This window comes from Passer domesticus, chromosome Z (genome assembly GCF_036417665.1).
Source record: "Passer domesticus isolate bPasDom1 chromosome Z, bPasDom1.hap1, whole genome shotgun sequence".
Lineage (NCBI taxonomy): Eukaryota > Metazoa > Chordata > Aves > Passeriformes > Passeridae > Passer > Passer domesticus.
The window spans coordinates 24,826,977-24,834,614 of record NC_087512.1 but is presented as its reverse complement, the minus strand read 5'-3'; the positions used below and the strand labels follow the sequence as shown (position 1 = coordinate 24,834,614).

Genomic DNA, 7,638 nt, shown 5'->3' with positions numbered 1-7,638 from the left:
GTTTTGTAGGACCCAAGAAACATGAATATTTCAGCTGCTGAATTTTCATCATTATGTCCGCAGTCAATATGCTCTTTGAACACTTAGCTTCTCCTGTGAGATTTAGTGTTCTATCTCAAGGTGTGGTTTTGCAAATATTTTAAAAAGTTTCCCCTTTGCAAGACTTCATGTGAATTTTCCATTTTGCAAAACAGAACCATATACTTTACTTTTTCTTCAAAAGGCTATGAGTGCTATACATAAGACATGTAACAAGGGCTTTCACTCAGCCTCACCTAAAAAACAAGAGTTTTCCCACTGTTTTTTTAAGAGTTTAAATCAAGACCTACAAGCATGTTATTTTAGAAGCTGCATTCAATATAGTGGAGGTGTTCTCCATATATACCTGGTAGGATGGATCCTGATAAAAGACAGGGATGAGGCTTATTGGATGAACTGCAGATATCTGTCTCTGCTCTGGAGAAACAGGCATATTTTAAATTTGAGTCATTGTAAAGCAACAGTCTAAAAGCTGGATGAATTGTAAAACAACCTGTGTTAACCAGCAGAGGTACAGCTAATCAAGGAGTAGATCTAGGAAGTTAAACAAGTCCAACTGAGTAGAAATTACTTATTATGGGATCAATATGGAGTCTGCTGATGATAACCGTATTTGCTTCCATACTTCCAGCAAGCAGTTAATGTAAGACTGGTGATGTCGCTATAGGACATGAGACAACACGACGTAGACACGCTGCTGCTCTCAAGGCAGGAAAAAGGGAAGTTTATTTTCTGACTCCAACATTTATAGATTTCCAAAAGTGACAGTGGATTGGAGGGTGAAAGTGCCACCTCTCCAGGGACACTGGACAAAACCACAGTCCATCAAGTTTCTCCTCCTCCATAAAATAATGCAAAACAATAAGCTGTTTTGTGTGTGTGTGAGAAAGTGTGTGAGAAAGTTTGGTACAAGAATGCAAACATCAGAAGGCTTAGAAAATCTTAAAAAATCAGGGCCACATGGTTAGAAGGGAATCACATTTTTAATGGTCCAGTACACAGGAAAGAAGACAGAAAGGTCTTGTCTACAAACAATGTCTACAAAACTCTTGTCTACAAAACTTTCTGAGGCAGCCCAGAAAGTCTCACTGGAGATAATCTTACACTTATCTGATGAACAAAAATGGAGGCTGAAGGGTAATTGCTCTGTAGAGCTTCCTGATTCCTGATCTGTGGAAGAGAGGAGGAAAGTGTACATCTCCTCTGCCTGGGATCCAGTGATAGGATGTGTGGAAATGTTCAAAACTGCACCAGGGGAGGTTCAGAGTGGACATAGGAAGCATTTCTTTATCAATAAATGGTCAAACATGGGAATGGGGTTCTTAGAGAGGTGATGATACCCCAAGCCTGTTCCTGTTCAAGAGGGATTTAGACAATGCCATTAGTAATATGATTTAACTTTCTCTCAGCCCTGAAGTGGCCAGGCAACTAGATTAGATGATTGACGTAGGTCCCTTCAAACTGAAAAATTCTATTCTATTCTATTCTATTCTATTCTATTCTATTCTATTCTATTCTATTCTATTCTATTCTATTCTATTCTATTCTATTCTATTCTATTCTATTCTATTCTATTCTATTCATACTGATACCTAAAACCATAAAGCAGCAAGACTCTTGTAGGACTTTCAGTTTAATTTCTGAGCACAATTCAAGATGCTAAAGGTAATGTTTGGAACTCTGGATGATATGGTGGTGTACTTGAGGAATGATGTGATCCTCAAACCTTCAGATAACAAGTCTTCACGTTTTTGATACCCCTTTTTTCTGTATAAATATCATCACTGACCTCCCACAAATTCCTTTAAATGAAATTGCTGAAAGGCATTGCACTGAGGAAGACAGAAACTGAAAAAAAAAGATGAAAAATGAAAACCAAACCAATTAACCAAAACAAACAAACAAAAAAGCATTTCTGTCTAGAAAGAGCTAACAAATTTTAAAACGGGGGATGTAAATTATAGAAAAATTGTCAGCTTTCTCTTTTCCTTCCTTTCACACCGATTTTTTTCCTAGAAACAACCTCCTTTATAGTCATGCTTAAAAGGATACTAATAACTGGCACAGTACAAAAGCCTGCAAGAAGTAGAATATTTGTCCTCTGCCACTGCTGGCAGCTCTCTCTAACCCAAAACTTACCCGACACGTTCATCTGCACTTCTCTGATGGAAGTGACATGGCCAGGACAGTACTGTAAACATCAACATTTTTAACCTGCATAAAACCATTGACTATGTTTTCTTTCTTGTCAGAACAGAAATGCACATTGTCAGATGTTGCCCCTTTGCCTCCTATTCATGTTGACATGAACTGTACTACTGCTTTTTCTTTTCTCTCCTGTGCTAAAAGGATGAGAAAATTATCTATAGATGTGCTGGGGTCGGCTGTGAGTTGTCTCTGCCCCAGCATGGGAAAAGGTGGTTCTGGGCAGGCCGTGCTCTCAAAGGAGTCTGGACTCTTGCTTTCGGTCTTCAGTTGAGTTTATTGCTCCTTATCTACAAAGTTTTTCTGTCTGTCCAGCTGAGGTCTGATCAGCAGGACAGCCAAGGGCACTCACTCCCGCCCACGGGGCAGTTGTCTCTTTTATAGTGAAAACTACGTATTAGATATTTACCTTTAATTTCCAATACTTTTCGCCCTTGTTGGCAAGTGCACTTTCACTATGAACCAATCCACACATGCCAACATCATCCTGAACATGGATGCCAAGGAGAAGAAAGAAGAAGGACAGGGCACACCCAAATCCCTCCATCTTAGAACCCCTGACCCCCATGTACAGAATTTCAAACCCCCCTGTACAACATACAAAACCCCCCTGTACAGTGCTCCAAAGTTTTTCCCTTCACCCTGTGATTCCTACTACTGTGCTACTTAAACTTTTGTGACCTGTAATTCTTCATATCAGGTTGGCAATTTGCTCCATGAATTAAGATCGAATTTCCAGGTGTCTTTGGCTTCCTGCCAGGGTCTCCGAGCCCCTGCCAGGGCTTTGAGACATCCAGGGCATCCAGAGAGATGCTCTGGGTTCCGACATAGATGGGAGTGTCTTCTCCTTTTGCATAAGAAGTTGATTTTTCTTCTTAATCTGCCTGTTTAGAGCTTGGTGTTCCTTTTATTTTGCAAATTAATGTTTTCTTGGCAATGTAGTATTTAGATTTATTTTATTAATATTAATACTAATACTAATATTAATATTAATATTAATATTCCCACTCCCTACCCCAAAGCCAGAGGTGAGGTACACTAGTCTGCATCAGGATGTCCTTAGTAGTGCTGTGTCTCAGGCTATGGCGCACACCAGAAAGGGACTATGAAAACTTGAGCTGGGCAAGGCTGGATGATATTGGAAAGTATGGATGTTCTTGGACTATTAGGGCCATGCATGGCTTTATCCTCATTTTTGTTTTAATTTCATTTGCTTTATTATGCTATTTTATTAAAGCTGTTTCTTGGCAGGACTTAGCTTTTACTAGTTTTGAACAACTATAAGATTCTCCCATTGTGATTTTACAAGGCAATATTATCAAGATAAATTGGTAAATGTCAAGGTAAAATGGCAAATGTCTTAATTTATGTTTTGATCTAAATCACCTAGTATTGAAAGACTTTTAATAGAACATGGTCCCATATGGTTCTAAAACAATAATGCTGTTCTGAAAAAAAGCAACCTTAAAAATCTAACTCATAGCAAACAGACTTCAGTCAAGTCTGCTGTGATCAAATTATCTACCTCTCCCAAGTTTTGAGGTTAGGGGTTTTCCATACATCTAAATTAAATTACCAGTCACCTCAAAGAACCAAATTATTCTGGGACTGGGCCACCAACCAGACCCTGCTAGAGCACAGGAAGTCATAATGCTTCTCAGATGACTCATAATGGCTGATGTCTGTTCTGCAGCCTCTCATATACCCCACACCCTTTGCCTTTATCAGCCATTGTCCTCTATCAGGTCATGTGGTAAGGCCATATTGTCTTTATGTGCTCAGCTTATTCAAGAGAAAACATGGTTTGATGTTTTTCATGTACGTCATCCTGTGATCCTGTGGAAGCCTAGGGATTTTGGAGGGATAAGTCCTAATATGGCTTGTAACTCATGACAGACTTATGGAAGACTTTATTGACCTGTAGGATTCTGGAAATATCTTCTTTCTTGCCAAGGTCCAACCTTCTTTCCCCATGGAATACCTCTTTCTGACTTTAACTTTTTATAGTGTCTAGATCACCCTGGCATGACCCAAGCAGGGATTCCAGATATTTTTGGTAACGTCAAGCTGTAGTGTGTGAATCCCTGTGTACATATAGGATCTCCCAGCTGAAGGTCCTTGAGATGAAATTTCCTTCTCTCCATCGATAGAGCATTGGTCTAATTGGCTTTTGGGTGTGATACAAAACACAGATCCTGTATAGGCTCTTATTCTTCAAAGAAGTGCAAAGCAGGGAATAAATTAGGGCAAACCCATTCTGAAAGCAGACGCAGAGACAGTCCCAAGTAAACTTATCATGGGGACAGAGGGACATGGGGACAGCCACAAACATGTAGTGCTGGGTAGACTTTGATTTGAACACACACACACACACACACACACACACACACACACACACACACACACACACACACACACATCTAAATGTCCGGACTTACTGGGAGGGCTTTTTACCTACTGGTCTTGTAGGAAGGCCTTACAAACCCAGCAAAACTCATTGCCTACTCCTCCAGTGGCATTTTACAGGAAGACGTTGAAGGCAGTTACCTCTGTCATCTTTGATTCACCATGGATTGCCATCACCTCTGAGACATAGAGCACAAAGAGGTTTTGTAGGAATACAAACAGGTATAATAGACAGAGATGCTTTCTGAGTGGGCACTTTTCTCTACATGTTTGCTTCCATGACATGCATGTCAGTAGAAGGAAAATTAATTTATTTGGCTCAACTTTTGAATTTTGTGTGTTTATCTGTTTGTTTACATTTGTTTCCATCTTTCATGGTATTAATGCATTTCCACTTCATTAGCAAATTCTCAGCCCTTCACAGGTGTAAATGTTACACCTATGTAAAATTTTTTTTTGTTTTGTTCGTTTTAGTCAGCGTCCGAAACCACTGTTCCAGGAGACATGCCAGGTTTACAGACGTGGTTTATATTGGTATTTTCTAGATATAGACCAAACCAGAAATGTTTAAGAGAAAGCCTTCTTTATAATAAGGAAAGAGGGATCCTGCCTCATCCTATTTTAAAATAAACTTTAATATGTATTATTTTTACACAAGCAAGATTTCTTCTCTGAGGTTTGTCATGTACTTCTGGCAGCCAATACTTTCCAGGCAGCTTCTTTCTCAGACCTTTAGTCATTATCCTCCAATGTCACCCAGCTAACTATCACCACAGGCAGGAAATCACTCATGAATCATGACTTCTGTGCATCTCTAGGACCTCAGATCTCCTCTGACCTTAAGCACTCTCTTCAATGCCATTAAATAAATTAAATGTTTAAATTACCTATATTAGCTTTAATTGTATAATTATAGAGTCAACGAGAAATAAATCTGTAAAGGGGAAAGTCTAATCTAACAAAAGACTTGCCCTCACTTGGAAGTGGATGAACATGTCAGTGGAAATGATAGAGGCCTCTGTAAGAAATCAGCTCATGTCAAGGTTTCATCTGCTATAATCATATGATATAAACAATACCAGATTTTTTAGTTGAGGGTAAATGTCCTCATGTTATTTCAATGTTTTATCAATTTATCATTATGTCATATCCAGGAGAAAACAGCAGCTTTTATGCACTGGGATGAGGATGCAGTGAAAGCCTTCCTCTGAGACACACACAAATTCCAGGCAGAGGTCAGGGGATGAGAACAACAAATAAAAATTCTAGCACTAGTAAAAATATCTTAAAATAGATCTGAATTGTTTCAACATGAAGAGTGGAATTAGAAGTTTAATTTAATGTAATTAAATTTAAGTAAGTTTGATGAACTTAGATTTAAGTTAAAATATGCTCTTTCGCAATGTTGTTAGCAGTCTCCCATATCTCCATTTACCTGTAAACTGACCCCGTGAATAAAGGTGTTGGGAAGATGAGTCTCCAGACACATACTCCCTAGAGATTAAGTTATAGGAGATTCAGTGTGGGCTCAAGACTAGATCTTACCATTTCCCTTTGTATAGGCCTCTAGGTGCAGGCACATCCCTGGGAGTGATGGGGAAATTCTGCATCAGCAAAGGAAACTTGCAGGAGATACCAGGAGCTCAGTCCTTCGCCTTTTAATTTCCCTTCTGCAGTTCAAGACCACCTTGCAGGATAGACAGGAGTTGTTGGAGCTCTAGTCAGGCTGCAGAGCAGAGGACCAAGTGCATGAGAGTGCACTTGTGTCTTGTGAGAGCTGTCAGCAATACCTCTGTATTTTCCAAATAGTATTTGTCTTCAGTTTTCTTCTATTACACTGGGGACTGACTGCAGCTGGCCTCCATGTCTGAGTGGTTAATAAAGTTGATTTACACTGTTTATTTCTGTCAGGAGTCCATCAAGCATACTTTATTTTACCTCTGGTAAGTCCCCAATTTGTTACTCTATAGTCAGCTTCCCCAGACACATCGATTCCATAAAAAGAAAAACATCATTACAACATATTGCCAAACCAGTCATTCACAAAGGAAAGAAGGGCATTTATTCTTAGCACCTACCAACAGTTAACTCTGTTTATGCTGGCATTACCTTTACATTGGTAAAATATATGTGAAAAAAGTGTGTAACTCCTGCTGATTACAATAATTTTGACTTAAAGGTTGGTGTGCGGGGTGCTGTAACTTGGTTTGCAACTGTTTTAAATAAAAATTATGTTAGGGAGGTAAAAATACTTTCTTCTCTTCCTTATGAAGTCTTTTCACCTTTCAGTAAAATTTCTCATGGAATGGTTTATTTTTCTCTGCTGCAGATTTTTGCTGGTGATTCCTCCTACTGCTGTGCTCCCGCTCTCCAGGAAGAGTGGGATAAACATCTCCAACAGAGAAAGAGCAAAGAAGAGTTACCTCTGGCACCTGCAAAGCTGGGAATTACAACAGCCAAGACATCCTGTAGCAATAGGGGAGAACGAACTCTGTCATCTCCCCACACCCAGAAGCTCCTGGGAATTAGGATCAGAATTTCATAAAGACAAACTGTCATTGCATTTCAGATACACTGAAAAACAAATTGCAGGGAAACTGGGGTATAAATTGATTCTCATTGATTAAATTCTCATCTCAGTATACTGGAATAGTGTGGAAGATCCAAAGGATCCTGTTGCATGACAGGTCTACATAAATCCAAGGATTTATGTCAGTGTTTTATGGAGCACCTTGGGAGTGTCCAGTTTTTGTCTCTCTTTGAATATAAAACTGTGGTTGATTTTCAAAGAAAATATTAGTTAAAACCTCATTTAAGACTCAGGAACAGTAGGGTATGTCATTAATCTCAAAGTTTTCCCAATGTCCAGACTAATGTTTTTGGCAAGTAAGATTATAAATGGAGTGAGGAGATTAAAAAGAAAAAAAGAAAAGAAAAAAAAAAAGAAAAAAAAGAAAGTTAATTTAGCTCAGAAAATTAGATTTGTCC

The 7,638-nt window shown here is 38.9% G+C and overlaps 1 long non-coding RNA gene across 1 annotated transcript; it reads left to right on the top strand.

Moving 5' to 3' along the window:
* Window positions 1-5,801: 5,801 nt before the first annotated feature.
* Window positions 5,802-6,551, top strand: LOC135290275 (uncharacterized). Its single transcript, XR_010353018.1, has 2 exons — window positions 5,802-5,885; window positions 6,213-6,551. It is a non-coding gene; the product is annotated as an uncharacterized LOC135290275 (long non-coding RNA).
* Window positions 6,552-7,638: the final 1,087 nt, after the last annotated feature.